This window comes from Corythoichthys intestinalis, chromosome 9 (assembly GCF_030265065.1).
Source record: "Corythoichthys intestinalis isolate RoL2023-P3 chromosome 9, ASM3026506v1, whole genome shotgun sequence".
NCBI lineage: Eukaryota > Metazoa > Chordata > Actinopteri > Syngnathiformes > Syngnathidae > Corythoichthys > Corythoichthys intestinalis.
The window spans coordinates 2,199,414-2,226,429 of record NC_080403.1 but is presented as its reverse complement, the minus strand read 5'-3'; the positions used below and the strand labels follow the sequence as shown (position 1 = coordinate 2,226,429).

At 38.6% G+C, this 27,016-nt stretch overlaps 1 protein-coding gene and 1 long non-coding RNA gene across 3 annotated transcripts in view; one reads left to right on the top strand and one right to left on the bottom strand.

The window, feature by feature from the left end:
- Positions 1-3,923: 3,923 nt before the first annotated feature.
- Positions 3,924-26,970, bottom strand: LOC130922236 (uncharacterized). Its single transcript, XR_009064467.1, has 4 exons — positions 26,820-26,970; positions 26,006-26,092; positions 24,792-24,898; positions 3,924-4,572 (listed from the first exon to the last, which is right to left on the bottom strand). It is a non-coding gene; the product is annotated as an uncharacterized LOC130922236 (long non-coding RNA).
- piwil2 (piwi-like RNA-mediated gene silencing 2) overlaps positions 24,799-27,016 on the top strand; it is a 77,772-nt gene continuing 75,554 nt past the window's right edge. For both annotated transcript variants that reach the window (XM_057846863.1, XM_057846862.1), the window contains exon 1: positions 24,799-24,925. The gene's annotated coding sequence lies outside the window, so the exon portion shown is untranslated. The remainder of the gene's footprint in view (positions 24,926-27,016) is intronic.

Here is a 27,016-nt window from a genome sequence, read left to right as displayed (position 1 = left end):
CGGATGCAATTCAGTATTCTTTCTCCTCTTAACACGAAGACCTGTGTTTCTACCAAAAAGTTCTATTTTGGTTTCATCTGACCATAACACATTCTCCCAGTCCTCTTCTGGATCATCCAAATGCTGTCTAGCGAACCACAGAAGGGCCGGGACGTGTACTGGCTTCAGCAGGGGGACACGTCTGGCAGTGCAGGATATGAGTCCCTGGCGGCGCAGTGTGTTACTGATAGTAGCCTTTGTTACTGTGGTCCCAGCTCTCTGTAGGTCATTCACTAGGTCCACCCGTGGGGTTCTTGGATTTTTGCTCACCGTTCTTCAGAGGTTGCGCTAGACTTTTTCGTTGTCTGTCATTTTGACGGACAGTGTCATAAAAATCCGGTCATAATCTATTTTTACCAGTCACTTACATTTTTAAAATAATAATAATGACATATTCAATAGTATTTAGTTTTCATTCATTTTTAATTAATATTCTGTCCGAACAAGCTTAACAAGAGGCAAACAGACAGCGGAGTGCACCAATCAGCGACGGGCAGACGTGCCGTTAGCAAAGCGACGAAGGCAGGACGAGAGACTTGCGCGCGGAAGTAAACATACGAGGAGAACGGAGTTTATTCAACATGGCTAGCGCGAGACAGACTGTTGTCAATGTCTCGTGTCGATGTGTTTTAGCTCATTTAAAACTGAATTTACCACGGATTGGAACATATTCTCGGCTCTCCCGCCATCCGTGTTGTTGTAGAGACGACTTTCGGCGCGCAAGAGTGACGTTGCTCGTGAAGAACACGTCACGCAAATAAACAAATCTGATTTGTCAATTGATTTTGTACCTACTCGAGAGGATGTGTCCCAGACTTTTCTGTCGGTTTTTGAAAAATACGGGGAGAACAGTCTGGCCGTGCCAGGCAAACACTCAGTTGCCTTGACATTTTTCCGAGTAAGGCCAACGACGTCATGCATTAAGAGAGACAATAGCTAATTAATACGCTCACTCGCCACCCTGTGGTCTGGGGTGTGAATTGCAACCTGTCAAAATGACGGATGGGCTTCAGTTTTTTCCGTCACCGTTTTTAAAAAACGGTCAACGACGGAAAATATTCGGTTAACGCGACCCCTGCCGTTCTTGTCATTTTGACGCCGTGGGGTGAGATCTTGCATGGAGCCCCAGATCGAGGGAGATTATCAGTGGTCTTGTATGTCTTCCATTTTCTAATATTTACTCCCACGGTTGATTTCTTTACACCAAATGTTTTACCGATTGCAGATTCAGTCTTCCCAGCCTGGTGCAGGTGTACAATTTTGTCTCTGGTGTCCTTCTACAGCTCTTTGGTCTTGGCCATAGTGGAGTTTGGAGTGTGACTGACTGAGATTGTGGACAAGTGTCTTTTATACCGATGAGTTAAAACAGGTGCCATTAATACAGGTAACGAGTGGAACCTCGTTAGAAGAAGTTAGACCTCTTTGACAGCCAGAAATCTTGCTTGTTTGTATGTGACCAAACACTTATTTTCCACTCCAATTTTTAAATAAATTCTTTAAAAATCCAACAATGTGGTTTTCTGATTTTTTTTCCCACATTCTGTCCCTCATGGTTTAGGTTTATCCATGTTGACAATTACAGGCCTCTCTAATCTTCAAGTTGGAAAACTTGCACAATTGGTGGTTGACTAAATACTTATTTGCCCCACTGTCAGCATTCCTTAATACATATGTTACGTGATTGCACAAATTGTATAAATTTTGTCATTCTGAGGTTGCCATACACAGCAAACTCTATGGAGTTGATTTTTTTGTGTAAATCATTTTTGAGTTGGTGTTATTTGGGTTTTAACACTAGCAGTGCTTAGATCACTCTTGGCACGGTGTCAATTAAGGGAGTGAACACAGACACCCCTGGCAGAGTTAAATGTACTAGCAGAGTTACTCAGCCACACCTAGTTTAAGTGCACGTGTCAGAAAACAAGTAGGTGCAAAGACTTGAGGGTGAAATGACACCATGACTGAAAGTAGTGTTGTTTGTAAATAGCTGGGATGTGTTCTTTTGAAAAAGAACACACATAATAGTGAGCCTGACTTCTGTGCTTACATAAGCAATGCAAAGTCCCTCTGTTACCTCTCACGAGTGCAACAGTAGGGTACAATTGCAAGTTAGACGCATGTTTCCTGCACTTGGGTCCCCCGCTCATCCAGAATTTTAACAACATCACAATGAATATATAAAATTAACACTTCTATTGTAAGAAAACAAAAGGTGATATTTTGCATTTAAACGGTTTGAATAGGAATTGCTTAACGTGTTCAAGTAGTTTATTCGTACTTAAATAATTTAGGTATTTTTCATTGAACAACATAAGTTATTTAAAGCAGTTGTGTGTAACCACTTGAAATAAGGTTAGTGTATACAAACCTGTCAACTAGAGGCCGTTAACAATCTTACAAATAGTGACGTATACCCTTACAAATTGGTGACTAATCTTACGTTTTATATAGCATGCAATATGAAACAAAAATTAAACTCAATTTTTAAAATAATATGAATTCATTAGTAATATTGTCACATAAAACCTGGTGCAATCAAAGAACAATCAATATCTTCAGCTACATCATGATTACTGAAATTTAACAGTGACTTTTGTTATACAGTAATTGTATGTAGCACTTTTGGCAGTTTCTATCATGTCTTTTCATGGCTGCAGTTCATGGAACTTCAGCTCGCAATTCAGTTTGACTTGAAGGTAGTTAGTGTGTCCAGTTATAAATTAAAAAGGTCAATTGATAAAATTAACTTACCGATGCAATCTTTGAGTCAGGGAGCATTTCTTTAGCTAATTCTGAAAAGTGATCAGCAATAGTTCCAGGCAAATTGTGTTCGGCAACAAATTGGCAGAATAAAATCTCCGCTTTCGTCACTTTTCATTCTGCAGACTTCATCTTAATGACCAGTGTTGTTAATCTTACTTTTAAAAAGTAATTAGTTACTAATTACTTCCCAAAAAGTAACTGAATGTAAGAGTAATTAGTTACTTGGCAAAGTAACTGGTGTTAGCTTTCATGTTTTTTTTCCATTTTTTCAAAAAAAAAAAAAAAAAAAAAAAGCAAAAACATGGTTACCTTTGCTATGTTTGGAAGTCATTTAATGTTGTGAATCAACCGTAGAGTTGTTAAAATTGCTCCCGTTTTTGCATTAGTTCCCTTCTGTCTACTTTCGACAAATGAATGTTTCAAAATGGTTTCATCATTTAAAGATAGATTCAAGTCCAGATTTTGCCTATTTACGAGTCTTTTAGATAAAAAGTTACTTAGGTTCGATAGGAAGGGTCACTACAACAGAGTCTTTCTGAGAAGTCTACAGCTTTAAAAAGGCGGCTGTTTACCAACGGCGCTGAGTTTGTCATTTCGCATGTACTTCTATATGCATCTGATATCTAGTGTAGCATCAAGTGGGCGTAGATTGTAGGCTGTCTGCTACAGTCAGGAAATATTGGAGACACCTAGCCTAGCATCGCGTTTGCACCAGCGTCAACACCCTCTTCCCTCATTCCCACTCCCGCTCTTCTCTCTCTGTGTCTCTGAGTTTTCTCGCGTTATTCAACCAACGTAGTAACGCATAATAACGCACATTGTCTCGTTGCCGAAACTGACAAAATCCGGAGAAAAAAAAAAAGGTAACGCACGAAAAACGTACAGATTTTGAACATCCGGCGTACACATTTAAAAATCAGTGCTCAGTCGTATAAATTACGCCAAAATCGTACAACTTGACAAGTATGCGTATAACTACGATTTTTTTTTTTTTTTTTTTATAGTGTATAGGAGTGTGGGTGTGGGGTCAATGAACCGACGCTGGAGAGCATACCATACCTTCCGCCACGTGGTGGGTAAGTTGGGGTAGGACCGATGGAACGGATGTGGCTCTTAGGGGTGTATTTATCTATTAGAGTCTATGTGCCTATCCCCACAGTAAACCCCTTTTAGATGCAAATTTCATTTGCAATCCAGTTAAGTGTTTTTTTGTTTTTTTTTTGTTACCCCTTTGACTTAATGTGCTTATATAATATACTTTAGTGCAGTAAAATAATAACAGTTCATATAGATAACTGTGCTGAGAAGAAAAACAAACATCTTAAGCAGTTACTCCTTATATTACTCATTACTTACGTATTCTTTTCACCAAATACCGGTACTTTTACTTGTACTTGAGTACATTTTTTGGATGATTAATTTTACTTTTACTTCAGTAACATTATTTTGATGTAACACAACTCTTAATTGAGTAAAAGTTTTGGCCACTCTGCCCACCTTAGCACGTATTTTAACATTTCGGGGTTTGGTTTTAACACGGCATTATACATTCAAATGAGTAATAACCTTACAATTACAGACACGACAAAGGTCCATCTTTCAGGATGGAGTACAAAGTAAAAATAGACCAAAACAAGGAAGCAAGCAGCTACAAACAAACAAGAAGAATGATCCAGCATCGCCAGGGTCTGCTTGCAGCGCTTAAGACCTGGAGTCTAATCACCAATCTCTTCCAGAAGCATGCCTCCTTACTCACTCCACCCTGCACCCCTTAAAAAGGAAACAAAACAAAAAATAATGCAATGTAAAATAGTGTTGACAGAAATGAAATAAAAAGCACAACGAAATGGTTTATGGTGGTAGTGCAACGGGATGCCAAATGCAGTTAAAATCACAGAAAACAGAAAAGAGGCATTACACAATAATAACACCACTCAGACAGTACATACCAACTACTGTACTTTGTTTAAAAGAGGTATAATTCCCATTATTTTTTTATACGAAACATTTGAAAATTTGAACTCATAGAACAGAGGTCTGTAACGGATGGCTCTGGAGCAGCATGCGGCTCTTTGAACCCCCTGATGTGGCTCAGTATTATAGACAAGTTTCCTGAGTGAAACATGGGAATCACCATCTTTGATCATTTCTGCTCCGAACTTCCAGTTTAGACAGAACAACAAGTGCGGCTGAAGTAAGCAGTGTGTTGACAAAGTTAAAACTGCAAAATTAAACCAGAGGAACCCACGGAATCTCTAAAAATGGATTCAGCACGACGTAGATGAGACTCTGAGACTTTCTGTGATGTGCGTGAACTCCTGGAAGCCTATATATATGGCTGGACGTGGAATGTTTTGAACAGAGTCCAGCTTCAAAGCGCCAGTGTGGATCTAGCTCGCCATATGCCTTAAATCGAAACCAGCTGCAGACAATAAGTTAAGGATGTGCTTTAAATCTAAGGATATACCAAAAAGATTGTATGTTTGTTGTCATCACTTCCTTGATCATTCGTGGACAAAATTATAACAACCTGTCAGCCTGTGTTGATGGAGGTGTACATTCGCCGGCCACTTGAGTGACCAAAATAAGGTGAAATTACAAATAATATTACAGTTGCCGAATGCAGAAGGGCTGACATGGATTTTGTTGTTACACAGAAATACTACAATGTGTGTACATACAGTGCCTTGCAAAAGTATTCGGCCCCCTTGAACCTTGCAACCTTTCGCCACATTTCAGGATTCAAACATAAATATATAAAATTTTAATTTTTTGTCAAGAATCAACAACAAGTGGGACACAATCGTGAAGTGGAACAAAATTTATTGGATAATTTAAACTTTTTTAACAAATAAAAAACTGAAAAGTGGGGCGTGCAATATTATTCGGCCCCCTTGCGTTAATACTTTGTAGCGCCACCTTTTGCTCCAATTACAGCTGCAAGTCACTTGGGGTATGTTTCTATCAGTTTTGCACATCGAGAGACTGACATTCTTGCCCATTCTTCCTTGCAAAACAGCTCGAGCTCAGTGAGGTTGGATGGAGAGTGTTTGTGAACAGCAGTCTTCAGCTCTTTCCACAGATTCTCGATTGGCTTCAGGTCTGAACTTTGACTTGGCCATTCTAACACCTGGATACGTTTATTTTTTAACCATTCCATTGTAGATTTGGCTTTATGTTTTGGATCATTGTCCTGTTGGAAGATAAATCTCCGTCCCAGTCTCAGGTCTTGTGCAGATACCAACAGGTTTTCTTCCAGAATGTTCCTGTATTTGGCTGCATCCATCTTCCCGTCAATTTTAACCATCTTCCCTGTCCCTGCTGAAGAAAAGCAGGTCCAAACCATGATGCTGTTACCACCATGTTTGACAGTGGGGATGGTGTGTTCAGGGTGATGAGCTGTGTTGCTTTTACGCCAAACATATCGTTTTGCATTGTGGCCAAAAAGTTCAATTTTGGTTTCATCTGACCAGAGCACATTCTTCCACATGTTTGGTGTGTCTCCCAGGTGGCTTGTGGCAAACTTTAAACGAGACTTTTTATGGATATCTTTGAGAAATGGCTTTCTTCTTGCCACTCTTCCATAAAGGCCAGATTTGTGCAGTGTACGACTGATTGTTGTCCTATGGACAGACTCTCCCACCTCAGCTGTAGATCTCTGCAGTTCATCCAGAGTGATCATGGGCCTCTTGGCTGCATCTCTGATCAGTTTTCTCCTTGTTTGAGAAGAAAGTTTGGAAGGACGGCCGGGTCTTGGTAGATTTGCAGTGGTCTGATGCTCCTTCCATTTCAATCTGATGGCTTGCAAAGTGCTCCTTGAGATGTTTAAAGCTTGGGAAATCTTTTTGTATCCAAATCCGGCTTTAAACTTCTCCACAACAGTATCTTGGACCTGCCTGGTATGTTCCTTGGTTTTCATAATGCTCTCTGCACTTTAAACAGAACCCTGAGACTATCACAGAGCAGGTGCATTTATACGGAGACTTGATTACACACAGGTGGATTCTATTTATCATCATCGGTCATTTAGGACAACATTGGATCATTCAGAGATCCTCACTGAACTTCTGGAGTGAGTTTGCTGCACTGAAAGTAAAGGGGCCGAATAATATTGCACGCCCCACTTTTCAGTTTTTTATTTGTTAAAAAAGTTTAAATTATCCAATAAATGTTGTTCCACTTCACGATTGTGTCCCACTTGTTGTTGATTCTTGACAAAAAAATTAAATTTCATATCTTTATGTTTGAAGCCTGAAATGTGGCGAAAGGTTGCAAGATTCAAGGGGGCCGAATACTTTTGCAAGGCACTGTATAAACAAAATTAGTATCATTCTACATTTGGATAACGTTTCCATTTATTGTTCTATTTAAAACGATTGGTGCATGTGCAAAACAGGTCAATAAATCACAATTTATTAAATTATAAGAAAAATATTAACAAAGGTTGAGCACACAAGAATGTATTATCAGACAGGAGAGCTCCAGAGCGTCTTCAGGGAGCCTCACGAAACTTTCACCCGACATTACGCGAGGCGAGCCACCATCTGTCTCTCTCGGCTGCCCCCGGGTAGAACGCGCGCAGTCTTCATATATGTCCATCAACGTACAATAAGTGTTGTTGTGAGGCACATCAACTTGTCTTCCTTTGCCTAACTACGTTTTCCACCTGTAAACAAACAGACAATACAATTGCATTTATGCGTTGACAGAATTGTGCCATCCTACACGTACTGATTAGCAACAGGCTAGCAGCAGATAACATGTGTTGCAGCCACAGCAGTACAGTAGTTGTAGTAAATAATATTAAAGGTCATCATAATTACAATCATCATCGTAATAACAATATCAAAAGGCAAAGTTGTTGGTTTTAGTATTTGTTGAGCACCGGACACATAAAAATGCAGGGATAGGAGGAACATACCTTCCATAAAAAAGCAGCAACATAGCTACAAAAACACCTGGTCTTTGTGGCTGAACGAGCTTGGTTCCACATCTGCCTTCATGAACATGTTGTCCTCCCATCGGGATAATGGCAGATGGATGCGGTATTTCCAAATTGTTCTTTTTAAGGGATTTTGATGAGTACGTAATATTCTTACAGCTCCACTGTTGTTTTGGATCCAGAAAATGTAGCAGAAATGCGGACGTAAAGCAGAAGTACCTCGGAAACTTATCTACCTGTATATTGCTTGCGAGGTTTAAGTAAGATGTTTAACTTCCTTTTAGTGGGCAGGACAGGCCCACTATTTTGTGTGTTTGTTAACAGAACAGTCATATATAAATTCACCAACTTTGTAAAGTTACAATTGCCACTTGGAAAGTTTACCCAAGTCTTATGGGTACACTTATTGAATAGGAATCACAATCTTACATAGTTCATTCATGCAGCTCATGAATTCCCCAACTATATAAAGTCACAGTTACAACTCAGAAGATGTACCCACAAGTCTTTGCGCCAAGCAACATTAAAGAAGCCATTATGCATATGATGTACATACAGGTCCTTCTCAAAAAATTAGCATATCGTGATAAAGTTCATTATTTTCTGTAATGTACTGATAAACATTAGACTTTCATATATTTTAGATTCATTACACACAACTGAAGCATTTCAAGCCTTTTATTGTTTGAATATTGATGATTTTGGCAAAAAAAAAAAACTCAAGAAAAAACAGAAATCCCCATCTCAAAAAATTAGAATATAATGAAAAGGTACTCTAAAGACGCTACTAACCTAATCATCAGAATCAACGAATTAACTCAAAACACCTGCGAAACATTCCTGAGGACTCCCAGCCTGGTTCATTACTCAAAACCGCAATCATGGGCAAGACTGCCGACCTGACTGCTGTCCAGAAGGCCATCATTGACACCCTCAAGCAAGAGACTAAGACACAGAAAGAAATTTCTGAGCGAATAGGCTGTTCCCAGAGTGTTGTATCAAGGCACCTCAGTGGGAAGTCTATGGGGAGGAAAAAGTATGGCAGGAAATGCTGCACAACCAGAAGAGGTGACCGCACCCTGAGAAGGAGAAGGGCCGATTCCAGACCTTGGGGGACCTGCAGAAACAGTGGACTGAGTCTGGTGTAGAAACATCCAGAGCCACCGTGCACAGGCGTGTGCTGGAAATGGGCTACAGGTGCTGCCTTCCCCAGGTCAAGCCACTTTTGAAGCTGAAACAGCGGCAGAAGCGCTTGACCTGGGCTGCAGAGAAGCAACACTGGACTGTTGCTCAGTGGTCCAAAGTACTTTTTTCAGATGAAAGCAAATTTTAAATGTCATTCGAGAATCAAGGTGCCAGAGTTTGGAGGAAGACTGGGGAGAAGGAAATGCCAAAATGCCTGAAGTCCAGTGTCAAATACCCACAATCAGTGATGGTCTGGGGTGCCATGTCAGCTGCTGGTGTTGGTCTACTGTGTTTTATCAAGGGCAGGGTCAATGCAGCTAGCTATCAGGAGATTTTGGAGCACTTCATGCTTCCGTCTGCTGAAAAGCTTTATGGAGATGAAGTGTTCATTTTTCAGCACGACCTGGCACCTGCTCACAGTGCCAAAACACCTGGTAAATGGTTTACTGACCATGGCATTACTGTGCTCAATTGGCCTGCCAACTCTCCTGACCTGAACCCCATAGAGAATCTGTGGAATATTGTGAAGAGAAGGTTGAGAGACACCAGACCCAACACTGTGGATGAGCTTAAGGGCCCAAATACACCAGATGCATGATCGTTGCGGTTCCGGTCCGACTCCGGTAAAAAAATAGCGCCGGAGCCAATCCATTCCCATTATATCCTATTGTTCAATGCATACCGGCCGCGTCAGTGCTCCGGATTGACTGCGGGCCATCTCCGGCGTGCCGCAGCCCGCCGGATGGTATAGGCTATTTTTTATTTTTGCCGGACACGCATCCGAGAAAATGGGCGGAGCTGGGCCTGGACGTAACAGCCCGGTTGCTTATTCACGGTTTAAACACCAGCGAACATGGACGAAGAACGTTTCATCATGGAGGTGGAAAGTCACAAAGTGATAAACGATGCAGCAGATCGTTATTATCAGGACAGCATTAAAAGCGAAGCTGCAAGGTGTCCTATTATGTGTTTTTCTTGCAATGATATCGAACACACGACGTGCTGACAACTTTGAGCGAAAAAAAAAAAAAGCAGCAGCGTATCTGGAAGTGGTTCCACTGCAGAAATTCTCGTGCCCGGCGCACACACAATGTCGGTTTGTATACAGAGTCGAGGGGGAAAAGTACGAAAGAGAATAAAGAGACACCCACAAGTTTCAACCTGGTGGTCTATTCAAGATGTTTCTCTTTCCTACATTTTACTTGACTTTTCATTGTAAAACCAACAGCTTGCGCTGGGCACAGGAATCTGCAGTGTTGAGACACCAATTCCAAGTACGCTGTTTTTTAGTTCATGTAGTACATAATTCGCTATCCATTTTATACATATTACAGATTATTTAACAGTTGTTTATAACAGCTCTATGAGATGTTATGTGCCATAAATTTTAAATGTGCACAAAGATATAAACCCACCGACACAACCATGGGCATAATAGGGCCCCGCCCTCCTACCCCCCCAACACACACACACACGGAGCCCTGATCTCAACATGATGCAGTCAATCTGGAATTAAGAGAAAGACATAACTAAAATATCAATATGCAAAGAAAAAATGTGCTCTCTCTCTCTGCTTCTCTGATGGGTATCGACTCCATGTGTTTTCTGTTGTATTAAATGGCACATTATAGCGCGCGATCACGCGAGCGCTCAAGAGGAAACGGAGTTGGCGGACCGCAGCCGTGCGCAGCCGGTATGATTTGCCTGTTTTTGACGTACTGCGTAGCACGCAGTCAACACTGAGCCGGACCGGAACCGGAACGATCATGCATCTGGTGTGTTTGGGCCCTAAGGCCGCTATCGAAGCATCCTGGGCCTCCATAACACCTCAGCAGTGCCACAGGCTGATTGCCTCCATGCCACGCCGCATTAAAGCATTTCTGCAAAAGGATTCCTTACCAAGTATTGAGTGCATAGCTGATATAATTGAAGGTTGACTTTTTTTGTATTAAAAAACACTTTTTTGTCTTGGTCGGATGAAATAGGCTAATTTTTTGACATAGGAATTTTGGGAGGTTTTTTTTACCTTTTTGCCAAAATCATCAATATTAAAACAATAAAAGGCTTCTTCAGTATAAAAAAGTACTTCAGTTGTGTGTATGAATCTAAAATATATGAAAGTCTAATGTTTATCAGTACATTACAGAAAATAATGAACTTTATCACAATATGCTAATTTTTTTAAAAGGATCTTTAAACAGCTTTGTGGTAGGGGTGTGACAATATATGAAAAAGGTGATATACTGTATCCCAAAACTTTGTAGCCTTATGGGTTATCAATATGCCCCCACCAAGAATCGATATATCGTTTTAAAAAAAGAGTCACGTTAGAAACAAACAAAAATAGGAACCAACAGGTTGACACCAAAATCGTCCATCAGAATAGTGTCAACATTAGCTCACTGGCTGGCATTGACGGTGTAAGACGTCCTATTCATTTTGACTGGATTGGAAGTCTAGCATCGTCAATGTCACTGAAACAAGAGCATTCACAGCCAGTGTTCCTGGTTTTGTGGACATTTACAAGTAACTTCCTGATCATTTTAGGGCATTTACAAGTTACTTGCTGTTGATTTTGAGTTGCTTCTTATTCAAGGAATTGAATTGAATTGAATTTGGGGACATCCTCAATTGAGGATGGCAAAATATAACTTGAGCAGACATCGGCCAAATGTATTGCAAATCTCAGCCCACTTCCGCCCTAGTGTCTTTTTGAACAATGGCCCAAACTCAGAAGGGAGTCACTTGCCGCATCAGCAACCAATTTTGGGCAAGAATTGGTCCAAAGTAGCAGACACTACATTAATGTATGGCCCGGATGTTGGACACGTTACCCAATCTGAGCCAGATTTGTATCAAAATCTGTTTCAGTATTACATATGGGGACCATTTTGTTCAATGTTTAATTACTTTAATGGGTTTACATTGCAAATCAAATTTGTCTGTTAAAAGAAATAATTCTACTTCTTTTCATTGTCATTTATTAATGCTATCATATTAAGGCACCATACCAGCACAGCATTGTGTTATCACAAAGTATTTAAATTGGGATAACTAAATCCACATTAAAGATGACCCATTTTTAGACTGTAAACAACATTGTATTTGTTAAGGTTCTGGAGTAATGGGGACCCAGGCGCAAAGATGAGAGGGAAATTGGCAGTGGTAACAAGAGTTCATTGAATGTTAGAGGTGGTGACAGACGGTGTCAGAAGAATCCGGTGGGCAGTTTGGTTTAATTATAAAAGTACATCGTAATAGGACAGTTCACCCAAACGTACATTGCTGACCAAAAGTATTGGCATCCCTGCAATTCTTTCAGATAAGGCTAATTTCTCCCAGAAAATGATTGCAATTACAAATGCTTTGGTAGTAATATCTTCATTTATTTCGCTTGCAATGAAAAAACACAAAAGAGAATTGGGAAAAAAATGTAATCATTATCATTTTACTCAAAACTCCAAAAATGAGCCGGACAAAAGTACTGGCACCCTTTGAAAAATCATGTGATGCTTCTCTAATTTGTGTAATTAACAGCACCTGTTACTTACCTGTGGCACATAAAAGGTGGTGGCAATAACTAAATCACTCTTGCAGCCAGTTAAAATGGATTAAAGTTGACTCAACCTCCGTCCTGTGTCCTCGTGTGTACCACATTGAGCAAGGAGAAAAGAAAGAAGACCAAAGAACTGTCTGAGGACTTGAGAAGCAAAATTGTGAGGAAGCAAGGGCAATCTCAAGGCTACAAGTCCATCTCCAAAGACCTGAATGTTCCTGTGTCAACCGTGCGCAGTGTCATCAATAAGTGTAAAGCCCACGTTACTGTGGCCAACCTCCCTAGATGTGGACGGAAAAGAAAAATTGACGAAAGTTTTCAACGAAAGATTGTGCGGATGGTGGATAAAGAACCTCGACCAACATCCAAACATGTTCAAGCTGTCCTGTAGTCCGAGGGTACAAAAGTGTCAACCTGTACTATCCGTTGGCATCTGAATGAAAAGGAACTCTATGGTAGGATACCCAGGAAGAACCCACTGCTGACCCAGAGACATAAAAAATCCAGGCTGGAGTTATCAAAAACTTACCTAAGAAAGCCAAAAACATTTTGAAAGAATGTTCTCTGGTCAGATGAGACAATAGTAGAGCTTTTGGGGAAAAGGCATCAACATGGAGTTTACAGGGGGAAAAAATGAGGCCTTCAAAGAAACCCACAGTCCCCACAGTCAAACATGGCGGAGGTTCCCTGATATTTTGGAGTCTCTTTGCTGCCTCTGGCACTGGAATGCTTGACCGTGTGCATGGCATTATGAAGTCTGAAGACTACCAACAAATTATGCAGCATAATGTAGGGCCCATTGTGAGAAAGCTGAATCTCCCTCAGCCGTCATGGATACCAGAAGCGGTTGTTCGTAGTTATTTTGTGTAAAGGTTGTGCTATCAAGTATTAGGCCTAGGGTGCCAATACTTTTGTTGGAGTTTTGTGTAAAATGATCATGATTTAAATTTTTTTTTTAATTCTCGTTTTGTGGGTTTTGATTGCAAGCAACATAAATGAAGATATTACTGCCAAAGCATTTGTAATTGCAGTCATTTTCTGGGAGAAATTGAGCATTATCTGGCTGAATTGCACATATGCCAATACTTTTGGCTTGCAGTGTATATAAATAAGTAAATAATCAAATGTCGAATAATTCATCATATATTATTTGTCCAAATTTGGCACATCCGAGCAACCATCTACCGAAGAGCTTTTGTTTTGTTTTTTTAATCCAAGTAGCAGAGCAATATTTTTCCAGACCTTAATGACGTGACAGAGCCACAGGGGTTATCGGAGGCCCTTTGCTTTTTTCCAAGTAAAATATCTGGTCATCTGAGCGTCCCTAAATGAGCTGTCACAGGCGATTAGTGGAGGAACAACTAGTATCGGTATCCCAGGGAGCATGGGGTGCTCACGAGAGAGCACAGACCGCAACTGGAATCAATGTCACTGTTCAGATCATCACGCATTGCAGATTCACCATGTAAGATGCATTTGGTTTGGTTCCTCGTCATGTAAGGCTTCTATTGATTTGCAGATTTTTTCCACAGAAACTTGGTCAGTCAAATAACGGCGCTTTCCTCAGGAAACTTCAGCCCTGCCTTGTGGGGCTCAGAACATTGTGTGTCACGATGTTTGTCTGCCCCACTAAAGACTTCCTTCAACCAAAAAGATCCACTCTTGCTAAACTTGCCTTGTAATCTTGTTATTCCTTTTGGTTAAACTTGTGTGTGAATAATGTGATAAAATAAGGCAATTATACATAATCTAAATAATGTAAAGTGTGGTTTGCAGCATTGGTCAGTTGGACATTTTGTATTTTTTATGGTTTCTTGAAGACTTGAGTTGGGTAATGGTGTACTCGCAAGGCATTCTATGTTGATATATTTCCTAAGAAATCAATTAGATAATTGGGATATAGGATTATGGATGCACTGATTGCTATAACTATGTTTACTGTCATTTGGGTAAGTGATGGCAGTTTCTAGTAATCAATCGACTGGTTCCATCAGAGTGAAGCAAACAATAGTGGAACAATGAAATTGAACAGTAAGACAGGCTAAATTTACACTGCAGGTCCAAGTGCCTAATTCTGATTTAATGCCTAATTCTGATAGTTTTTAGTGTCAGTACATCCATCCATCATCTTCTGCTTGCTCCGGGATCGGGTTGCAGGGACAGCAGTTTTAACAGGGAAACCCAGACTTCCCCCTCCCAAACCACTTCAACCAGCTCTTCCGGGAGGATCCCAAGGCGTTCACAGGCCGGCCAAGAGACAGTCCCTCCAGTGTGTCCTGGATCGTCCCCGGGGCCTCCCAACGGTGGGACATCCCGGATCACCTCTCCAGGGAGTCGTCCAGGATGCCCGAGCCACCTCACCTGGCTCCTCTCAACGCAGAGGAGTAACGGCTCGACTCAGACTGTCTCTCATGGTTGAGGTTTACCCATGTTGACAATTACAGGCCTCTCTAATATTTTCAAGTGGGAGAACTTGTACAATTAGTGGTTGACTAAATGCTTATTTGCCCCACTGTAGCTCCTAGGATCATTGGGACACGCAAACCCCTCCACCACGATAAGGTGATGACTCACGGAGTGGCAGTACATTTCAGGTTTTATACTCAACATTCTTTGATTGTACTTCCAATGAAGGAATACGTGAAAACAATTTGTAATCACACAGGTCATCAAATTTCAAATAAATCCACAGCACAAGAGTAAACATTGAATACTTAAGTATTAAAAGTTGTACATTACTGTAAATGAGTCAACATTATTCCACTGACTGTAATTTGCAACCATTTTTCTGTAACGGTGGACAAGAGCTCTGATGTGGTATATTCCGACATATTTAGCTGGCGATGTTATCATAAAGTTTTGATTTACAGTTAGTGATTTTACATTTATTTTCCACTGCGTGAACTGATATGAACGTATTTTATACGCATAGGACAGTGCTTCTCAATTATTTTGTTACGCCCCCCCCAAACAAGACGTAAATGTTTCACGCCCCCCAAACTCTCTGCCGCCACTGTAAATAGTGTTATTTGTCCATAAAATTACTATTATAAATACGCATCTGCCTAACATTGTGTCCTTTTTTTCTAATAAATAAAAAAAGTAACATAGATCAATTTATAATAAAGTCTAACTTTATTAACATTGTTTTGTTTGTAACAGAAGACTTGACGTGCATCAATTTGCCTGAATTTTTTTTTTTAAAAAGTCACAAACTGTAAAAATACACTCAAGGTACATTTTTGACCATTTGATACAGAAAAATAAAATGTAATAAAATCAGTAATTAATAACAAATTCAAATTAATTAGAAACATTCACTCATGAGGACAATATGCCAAAAAATTTGACCGAAAAAACAAAAATGAATAAAGGAAAAAAAAGAGTGTCCTTGGACAGAAGGACAGTTTTTATTTTTGCTGCTCATTCTCAGTATTACTTCCTTTGCAATGGTGTGGAGTCATTTTGCAGTGAGCATGCTAACAATGCTCACTGGTTTACTGATATAACACTGACAAAGCAGGACGATTGTTGGCAATATTCGGCACGTTTTCGCTGAAAAACAATCAAGCGGCTTATCAATGAGATTGGGGTCGAATTCTTTAAGTGTCATCTTGGGGTGGCGTGGCTCAGTGGTAGAGTAGTTGTCCCCCAAACCAGAGGTTGTGGGTTTGATTCTCCGCCCTGATGAACACGTCCAAGTGTCCTTGAGCAAGATACTGAACCCCACGTTGCTCCTGGTGCTGCGTCACCAGTAGGTAGATGGCGAGACAGTGTAAAGCGCTTTGAGCGCCTTGAAAGGTGGAAAAGTGCTATATAAGTATAACACCATTTAATTGATTTGGCTTCTGGCAGTCCGCTATAATTATTTTTAGACACAGTAAACAGTGGTCTTTCCTCATCAGCCACTGTATTAAAAGTCAAAGCTAAAAGGCACGAAAAAAGCGCATTCTCGGCGGCCGAGGTAGAACCGTAGGCGAGGGCGGTCGTCGTGACGATCCCAAGCCGAAAATGGCACTTCTCGGGCGGCGACGTGAAAACCGGACAAGACAGTGGGTCGCTGCTTGAGTGAGTCCGGTCGGAAAACGGCTTTCGAAAACGGCGGCGGTGCACTGCTCTTCTTATCTGTTTTCTGTGTGCTGAGTGCTCTTCCTTAGTTCAAAAATACTGCACGCACTCTGAAAATGAGAGCGCCACTGCCACCCACTGAGTGGATGTGCAAGTACACTTTATTCCAGTACGGCAAAAAAAAAAGAAAAAAGCATGTTCCCCGAGGACACATGCACCCCCCCTGGCATCGCTCTGCGCCCCCCCAGGGGGGCGCGCCCCTCTATTTGAGAAGTACTGGCATAGGATTTTTATCCACCATTTACAATCTGCTGATATCCAATCCAAAGTTTTTTCCCCCGATACCCCCCAAACACATTTGAATTCTTAGTTAAACAATACAATGCATATCCAACAGTAAATAGAGAAAGCTGTTCTTGTATGTCAAAACTGTGATTTAGAATTTTAATACTGCTACAGAATTACATGATTAAAATGATGTAAAATATATTTTTATTACAGGAAAACTGACAAAGCATAAAAAATAATAACCACGCATAGTAGTATGGAGGACATCCTCCATATTACAGTTCAGTTTGTTATAAACTTTTGGAGAATTTGTCTATTTAACTGACATTTCTAATTGTAACATCTTCCACCTGGTGTGTGTGGGAGAGGGTTGTCCAAAACACATTCGTTGCAGTCCACAACATTATTTTTTCCCTGTCAAAGTACCATTTTGAGTGTGAACAAATAAGAACGTACGATAACCTGATAAAACAGTTCAATTTTATAAAAGATTTTTTTTTTAATTCTAATTCAATGTACTTCACATTTAAGTGTAATTTGCTAACTAAAACTGGTTCAGATAACCTAGTGCTTCTCCATTATTTTCTGTTCTGCCCACCCCCCAGAAGACGTAAACATTTTGCCCCCCCAACTCTTTGCCACCACTATAAATAGTATCATTTGTCTATCAAATGATTATTATAAGTACACCTCCACATGACATTGTCTCATTTTTAATATTAAATAAAGTAATATAGATCAACTTACAATAAAGTATAACTCTATTAACATTGTTTTGTTTGTAACAGACAAGACTTAAAGCCATTAAGCCAATTTCCCTGAATTTAAATTTTTAAAAAAATAATAATAATTAAATTTAAACGTCACATACAAACTGTAAAAATACACTCAAGATACCTTTTTGACCATTTGATACTGAAATATAAAATTTAATAAAAATCAGTAAGTAATGATAAATTCAAATTGATTGGCAACATTAACTCAGGAGGAAAATATGCCAAACAATTTGACCGAAAAAACAAAAATACAACAAAAACGACAGTTTCATTGGAGGTGATTTTGCACTGAGCAACTTGGTATGCCAACTACATGATGCTAACAATGCTCGCTGGTTTACTGATGTAACATGCCCCAACATGGTCAGGCATAAATAGAAGCACGTAAGTGCCACACAAACTACCAAGAATTATTTTGAATTACTACAATGTCATTTTGGCAAAATGGACCTGTCTGCTGCATCAATTTTTCACTTTTATTTTTGGGGTGTCTTTGATTTGCCCCCTCTATTGGGTGACCATTTTAATCTCTATCAAATTATGTGGCACAATTTTGTTACTTATAAATCATCTACTTTTTATTAGGGAAAAAAAAAAAAATCAAGCTAATTCCCCCCTAGTTTAGATCTAATGTACAGTATTTTCAAAGTGTTCCTATAATTTTTCTGAGAAGTACACACACACACATTATATATATATATATATATATTATATTATATTATATTATATTAAATACGTATATATACGGCGGAAAACACTCAGGTGACTTGAAGTTCCGCTCTGAGACCCACAATTTGGCCAAATTTCAAAATTGTCCGATATGCATGTGTGATACATAATTGGAAAGCTTAAAATCTCAATTTTCTGGGGGAAGAAAAATTTTGAACAAGAGGGCATTTAAAAAAATTTTTTTTTTTTTTTAATTCAAACAGCAAAATCCTATCTGGAAGTGAGAGCACGCGTGAGCAGAATTACAGACGCCATGACTTTAACGAGATATTATCGCGTACTTGCCTTGTTTCGATCCAAAAACTCAATGTCGCATGTATCACTGAGTGTCAAGACACAGCTGTGAATGGCCACAGCTGGATTTTTGGGGGATTTTATGGTTGAAACATGGTAATATAACAAGGGTTGTGATGAAGAAATTGCAGACATCAAGGAGTGGTCGAGATTTTTTTAATATATATTTACCATTTCAAACGTTTTTTTTTCTTTCAATTTTTCTTTGTTTGGATCGATTATTTATCATCTAACATATCGGGGAAAATGCGAAAATAACAAAAAAACAATTAAGCGATAGTTATGAGGTAGATATCCGTGACTTTTTTACAGATGCCATTTTTTTCCATTGTGACGTAATTTGTTTAAAAGTTTAAAATATTTGGGTGGATAATTCTTTTAAAGTCTTTTTTTTTTTTTTTACAAAATATTAGGCATCAATAAATGATTCTAAGCTAAAAATGTTAGACATTTCAAATAATAAATATAATTACTTTTGTTGTTTTCATGGCTGGGTTGAAACAAAACCCGATGCACGACGTCTGCAAACGGGGGTTTCCAGGGTAAGACGGGCAAATTTAAAATAGTTCGGGGCTTAATGCGCCATGAATCTGCTATGGCAGCATATAGACATATTGTTCTATCAAAAACAACAGTTGTTTTGGCTTAGAATACAGCAGTTTCTTTTAAAGAGTGCAAGAGTAGAAACTGCTTTTTCAGTCTTGTCTGTGTTTTCCGCCATATATACATATATATATACTTTGTATATATACTGTATATTTGCAGTAAATGCATGTTTAAGGACAGCAGAATATTACCAGAATTACAACAAAGGCCCCATATCTTCAAGAATGTGTGATCTCTCTCACAGCAGTTCATGGTTGGTGAGGCACTGACTCCTTTAGTGTCAGATTTCCAAATATATAAACCAAAAAGGGTAGCTTATTCAATTGGCAACTGGTTATTTCAAATCTCATCAGCATTCTTCACAAAACGCGCACACGGTACATATAATGGATACGTAAAAGTAAGAAAATAACATGCATTTGCTCTACACCCTCAATGTGTTGGCCGTCGCAATTCTATAATTCATGCAACATAAATGAGAGTAAAGAGTGGTGTACAAAACCACAGAATTCAATTCTGACCTTTAGTGAAATATTTAGTTGTTTTTAAAACTTTTAATTCTGATACTTTGATCAATTTATTACAGATTGCTAAACAAAAAGTGTGAAAAGAAAAACAAAGGATATTTTATTTAAGTCCGAAATTTAGTTTTTAAATATTCTATTGTATTTTTCTTAGTCTAAGCTCTTTTTTTTTTTTTTTTTAAATAAGATTGAAATGAAAACTGTTTGTGGTCTTGCGCCTGTCCTTCACCACAAAAACCGCCATTACTTTGGAAGGGCATAGGTTTGGTCTTAACATTCGTAGGGACGATATAACAGCATAACCTGCATGTAGGTACACTTTTTGCTGGGGACGGGACATTAATAAGACCAAACAGATTGGATGAAGGGGGCAAAGGGCCACATTTCTCATGTATATGAACCTAATTAATTAATAGGCAAAAATGATCAATGCAAAATAAATCCTTATCTACTGATAATAACTTTTACATGCATTGGTTCAGATGATACACTGTTCGATTCAAACCTTTGTTTTCAAAAAATACTAAAGAAACATTTTGAAAACTTCTTCAATAAATGTCTGGTTTTTATTAGCAAACATAAACATAATGAAAATAATTCACTTAATAATGGTAGGGTCAATTCTATCCTTACAACATATGGAACTATTAAAAGATCTAAATTCTCTATATAACTGAACATTATATCAAGCAAAAAAGGTAAGGTTGCTTAAAAGTTGGTGGGGACAATTTTAGCATCCTGAAAAGTTGGTAGTGTTATGTCCCTACCGTCCCTATGCAAACCTACGCCCTTTTTGTAAAAGTCCTCCTTATTTTCCTTTACTTTAAAAAATCTCTCCGCCTCATTGGAGAGGATTGCTTCAATTAGATCGTTCTGTGTTCTATTTGACAAGCCAGAAAACACAGTGGATGTGTGCAAATGTCTAGCTAACCTTTCATCTTTCTCAGCAAAACCATGTAATCGTTCTACATATATGCCACGTTTAGAAGAGCTTACACGCTCATCGTTACCACGAAATGTTAACTCCTGTTTAGCTAGGATGCAGGTTGCATTAATGAGGTCTTTCAAACTCTTTCGGTTTTCCTTTACCTTGGGCGTTGTGGATGCTACCGTTGAGCTTCCGCTGTTCGTCAAAGCCAAATCGATCCTTGAGCTTCCAAAAGTTTTTAAAGCAATCAGGATTTAAATGTGAGTGGTCGAGCTCTCATGTTTGCTAAGGCTTCGTGGTAGTTTTTTAATGTCACAATATCTCGTGTTAGTCCAGGCATTGGCACAAGTTGAGAAGAAAAGGCAGGGAAAGCAGCAAAGGCGATTTTTCGAAGGACAGCCACATAGCCAGTCTTTTCGGGTGTACCAGTCCGTTTGAAAAGCGCGAGTTATCTTCTGTCCCGTAGTTTGAAGCAAACCTTTTAGCGCCGGTGTTGTTAATCGCGTCCACTTTTGACGGAAAGTCCAGTTTCACGTACGCCCCCTTTCAGTGCGGCAGAGTACTATCTGCCGCAACCTGTGCCTTTTCACTGCGGTTTTATTTCCCATCAGCAAAACTAAATATGTCGCTAACAAACATTAAACTTTAAGGGTTAAAGACATTAGCCAGACTGTGGAAAATCAGGTCAAATAAACAAACGTATCTGGAAACATTATAATGGCGACATGCAGATGTACGGCAACCAGCACGCTCCAATTCCATGTATCAACCCAGTTTGTTATGGATTGCGCAATCAGAGGTGAGGCTTTACTCGTTGCTGCCGCACCTCTCGTTTCATTTCGTTATTTGAACAGGAAATGGACAAATTCAGCGATTTTGACTTTAAAAAATTTTTGAAATGAGTCATACATTAAGAGCAATGGACAAATATTAATATAAATTTGATGCTATAATTATTTTTTTGTCATGATGACAGGCGAGGCTCTGCCTCACCTGCCTCCCCTGACCGCACGTCACTGTAAAGACTCACAGGAACCAAAAATCATGTTTGGAACATACACACACGCACACATAAAAACACAGATACAGGAGGGAGCTTTACAAAACATGAGTGTGAAATCAACATGGTCCGAGACTGCAGGGGTATCTGTGCTCGCATAACGCACAAGTATCAACATCAGAAAAGGCAGTGACCTCTCCATTCACTGTCATCAGCCTTCTAGAAAATAAATCAATCAATAAATAAATAAATAAATAAATATGTACTTTTTAATACCACCGTGTTGCTAGGAAGTGATATAAAGCTAGACTATGTACGCTGTTGAGAAAAGCAACATCAGAGGAATAGAAATAATTGAAAGTGTTGATGTTATACATGGAATATATTCCTCAGGGCCAAATTAATCCACTGCACAATCACAACAGTATTCAACAATATATCCATCTATTTATTGATTAGCTTCTTAAACATTATTTTGGTTCTATAAACACAACTTGTACCACAAGCATTTCCTTTAAAAGGTCTCATTGACACTTATATGGGGAAATTCACACCATAAAGAATTAAAAAATGTAGCCACACAACCATCCTATAATCTGAGTCTTGTCGGTTGTACCTAAATGGGTTCCTGAGAGAGTAACGGAGCTGAGAGGAGGGAGGGGGGGTATCTTTAAAGAAAGCATAGCTTGGAGAATATAAAAACATCATGGAGAAAATTACAAGTGATGTTAAGTACTTAAAAGTACCACATATTTGCTGAAATTAGTTAAATTTTACCGTAGTACCTATTTGCAGTAAATGAGCGTACTTAAATATTGTGAAATGTTTTTGTAAGTAGTTTTAGTGTTGATTATACATTTATTGATTATTAACTTTACTTAATTCATGTAGATCTGTATTATGGCTAATGAACAAGGTGAATGAACAATAACCTGCCCATCAGGTTTACCACTCATTGTGTGTTCAAGAGGTTTTCGGACTGAATTCACATAATCTCTCTAGTCCAGGGGTGCCCAATCCCGGTCTTTGAGAGCCCCTATCCATCTTGTTTTCCATGTCTCCCTCCTCTAACACACCTGAATCAACTAATCAGGATCGTTATCAGGCTGCTACAGACTGATCATTAGATTCAGGTGTGTTAAATGAGGGAGACACGGAAAACAAGCTAGATAGGGGCTCTCAAGAACCGCGATTGGGCACCCCTGCTCTAGTCTAAAGGTCAATTGATAGGCAGCACACTCCTTAACTGGTTAGCATTGCACCAGAGTTGAGAGGATGTGGGTTAAAATCTGTACCCTGGGCTTTTTGCGTGGAGTTCAGATGTTGTTCCTGTGCATTAGTGTGGTTTTCTCCTCCCCAAGATACACAGTGGCATGAAAAACTATCTGAACTTTTTGGAATTTCTCACATTTATGCATAAAATAATCAAAATCACACAGATGAAAAAAAAAGGTGTCTGCATTAACTAGAACCACACAGACATTTACATGCTTTCATATATTAATGAGGATAGCATGCAAACAATGACAGAAGGGGGAAAAATAAGTCAATGAACCATCACATTTAATATTTTGTTTAATGTTTTATTTTGTATTGGTTTCAAGTGCTCTTTTATTTTCCTTAGGCAGAGGGTTATTTTTCCCCTCTTCTGTCATTGTTTGCATGCTATCCTCATTAAAGTATGAAAACCTATAAATGTTTGGGTAGTTTTAGTTAAAGCAGATAGTTTTTTCATCTGTGTGATTTTGACAAAGATCATATCACATTTGAAAGGGATTTTATGCAGAAATGTGAGAAATTCCAAAAAGTTCAGATACTTTTTCATACCACTGTATACAGTAGCGTCCCTACCAATGTTGAGACCAAACCTACGCTAATCCTAATATTTTAGTGTCCATGAAAACAGTGAATCCGATCATAATTTTATCTGAATACTGATCAAATTAAGGAATTTTTGTCTGTGTGAACATTGCCCATCTTCCATTTCATCCTCCATTCAAAAATACAGTCTTGAAGCAATAGTTGGCTACCTTGTGTACTTTCATAAATAAACAATAACCATAGACCAGTTGCCAACTAGAATTGGCTAGGGTTTTTGTTATATATGCTCATGTATATGTATGTGATGTGTATAGCCTATGTATAATGTATAGAATCCAATTTAGCTGATTACAAAAATGTACCTTATTTTTTTGACCTGAAACTGCAATATCCTGGTTTTCCACTAGGTAGCAGTAAAGACCAACAAATAATATAATAATGACTTTCTAAAGAAATAATATTTTATTTTTGACTCTTTTTGGAATTTGCATGCTAGGTTCTTCCGTGAATACAGAAGAGGCCATACACGGATGGAAAACATCAAATGATATACATTACCAAAACAAAAAACCATTTCCTTGCTGCAGTAACTTTTTTTTTTTTTGCATAATAGCATTTAAATATTAAAATTTCGGGGATACCTGGAGTCTGTCCCAACCGTAAGCATAATTATTTTATCCGAATACTGATCAGCTTAAAGAATTTTTTTCTCTCCATGTAATTGCAGCCTACCTTCTATTTGGTTCCCCATTCAAGAATACAGTCTTGATGCAAAAATTGGGTCCTTGGTGTACTATCATAAATATCCTATAACAATAGACCAAGTGCCAACTAGAATTCGCCAGTTTTTTATGCTTTATATACAGTACATATATATTTATGTAAAATGTGTATAATCCAAGCTAATCTTAGCTAATGACAAAATAATATACAACCCGTTCTTCTCAAGACCTAAACTTGCAATAACGTATCTTTCCACTAGATAGCAGCAGGACCAACACGTAGTAAAATAATGACTTTCTAAATGAATACAATTTTTAGAGGAGCTTTTTTTTTTTTTCATTTGCATGCTAGGTTTTTCCGTGAAGACAAGAGGCCATACACGAATGAAAAACATCAACATCACCCAAACAAAACAAAAAAAAAAAAACTTGCTGCAGTAATTTATTTGTTAGTTTGTTGGGCACGGTAGCATTCAAGTACAGTATTCAGATTTCGGTGATACCTTGAGGCTGGCCCAACCATAGGCATCAACCAATGACAAAAACATACCTATTAACTGTCCAATAGGGGGCGACCCAGATGGTAGGCCATCCTCGGTCCTCATTTATATCACCACTTGCCCTTGTTGGTTGAAAAGTGCGCGTCGATTCGAAACCCTGTGAACGTTCGTCAGACAACAAAACGTAAGTTACAATATGTAAATGATTATTTTTAAAAACTGCGTTGCTTGACTGACGGTCTGCAATTCGGATTGTAGTTCGACGAGTCGTTGGTAAAGTTTATAATGGTGTGGTAGCTCACTGCGGCCTATTCAGGAGGCTTCATGCTTAAGATAACTTCATTTTTTTTTCCCTCCAAATGCCAATGCACCGTATAAGAACTTTGCGAAAATATACTTTCCACGTATATAATAATGTTGAAATGATGGGAAGGGGTGTGATAATATATAACGAACGTATGTTTTATTTGTACGGTACATAATGCGAAGACGGAAAATATAAGCTGGGAATAACGCCACGTGGGTCTATGCACTATTTCTAGAAAGAATTCGAGTTTAATGCCAGTTTTTTTTGTTTGTTTGTTTGTTTTTTTCCTTACGTTTTAGTACATAGCAGTGCGCAATAGGTAGAGTTCGGTAGTCTAGTCGAAACTGGTTTTCGACGCAATTGTCCGCCATTAGACAGAACGTCGGTGGCAGGTGCATTTATTTATTTTTGTAATTACACGGCCTCGGTTTAGTACAAATTGGAAATATACAGGGTGATTAAAAAAATGAATGCGTGAGTATTGTTTATCAAGTTTTTATTTCATGCTTTACAAGTGCTCAATGTGGCCACCACCAGTGGCTCTTACAACATCAAGCCGATATGAAAAACCTAAACTAACCAAACGCCTTCTGCTGAGGAGTCGTCATTTTGAGCGGAAATTAACGAGTGATTTTCCGACAAAGAACAAATGTAAATTGACACCCTGTAAAACAAGGATAATTCCTGTATCGAATGACCGCTAATTCAGTCTATTTCAAAGATTTTAAAATGAATAAATACAAAAATCATTCAAAAATGATTTTGACATTCTTTTTGAATCACCCTGTATAATAGGATGCCATTTTATTGTCCTGTACTTGAGCCTTTCCACCAAAATCATACTTTTTTTTTTTTTTTTTTTTTTTTGCAAGGGAAAAATATATTTCATCATTTTACATATATGAATTTATAACCCTCATTTTGATAGGGGAACACTGAAGGAAAAGAAAATCTCACCTGAGAAGACCTGGAGTATGCTCAGATGTTCAATAAAGTTGATTCCAATTTCTTAAATGGTATTCAGCAGCAATGCTGTTTGTAGGGCTGCAAAAATACAAGCAAATTGATAATAACGAGCAAATACGCGCGCACGAGGTGACAGCTGGGAAAATTACAGACTTCATTTTCATTTACCGTGAGATGAATTGACTTAATGCAAATCATGAGTAAGGCTGTCCCAAATGTTAATTTTTCTCCCGATTAATCTGAATCACTTAACATTTAGTTGGTTAGTCTCGCAATTAACTTTTTTTTTGCTAATGACTTGAATCACTACTGCAGCATACGGTGGGGAGAACAAGTATTTGATACACTGCCAATGGGTTTTCCCATTGTAAGTGTATCAAATACTTGTTCTCCCCACTGTATGTGCATATGACAGGCCAGCCTCTACACACAGGCTGGAAAGGCAGTCCTGCTGCAGCCAGCTTGAGGGGTGAGAATTTAAAAAAAAAAAAAAAAAAAGTCCAAATTAAATGTTTTGGATTTTTTTTTCATCCGCATGCCAGACTGGGAAAACCGTAGTTGAGACTTGTTGACATTATCGCGCGACAAGTGTGAATGATATTTTTTTTTTTTTTTTTTTTAAATTGAGGATCTAAGTAAAAAAAACAATTGGCTAACTTGCTTAGCAAAAGTCTGGTAGTTTCTAAGCTATAAAATGCTAACATTTTTTTATTTTATTTACAAAGCTCTTACCAAATCGCTCAAATATACTTCTAAACTAAATAATGAATGCATAAACAAACATTAGGCTCAAACAAAAACATACCTGATGTTGGTCTTAGCAGCTGAATTCAGCCATGTGAGAGTTATGAGTTATGGCATATTCACTAGGGATGTCCCGATCCAATCATGTGATCAGAAATTGGGCCGATCACGACATTTTTTTTAGAAATATATATATATATAAAAATATATATATTTATTTATATAAATGTTTCTTTCATGCGCGTACAGCCTCTCACT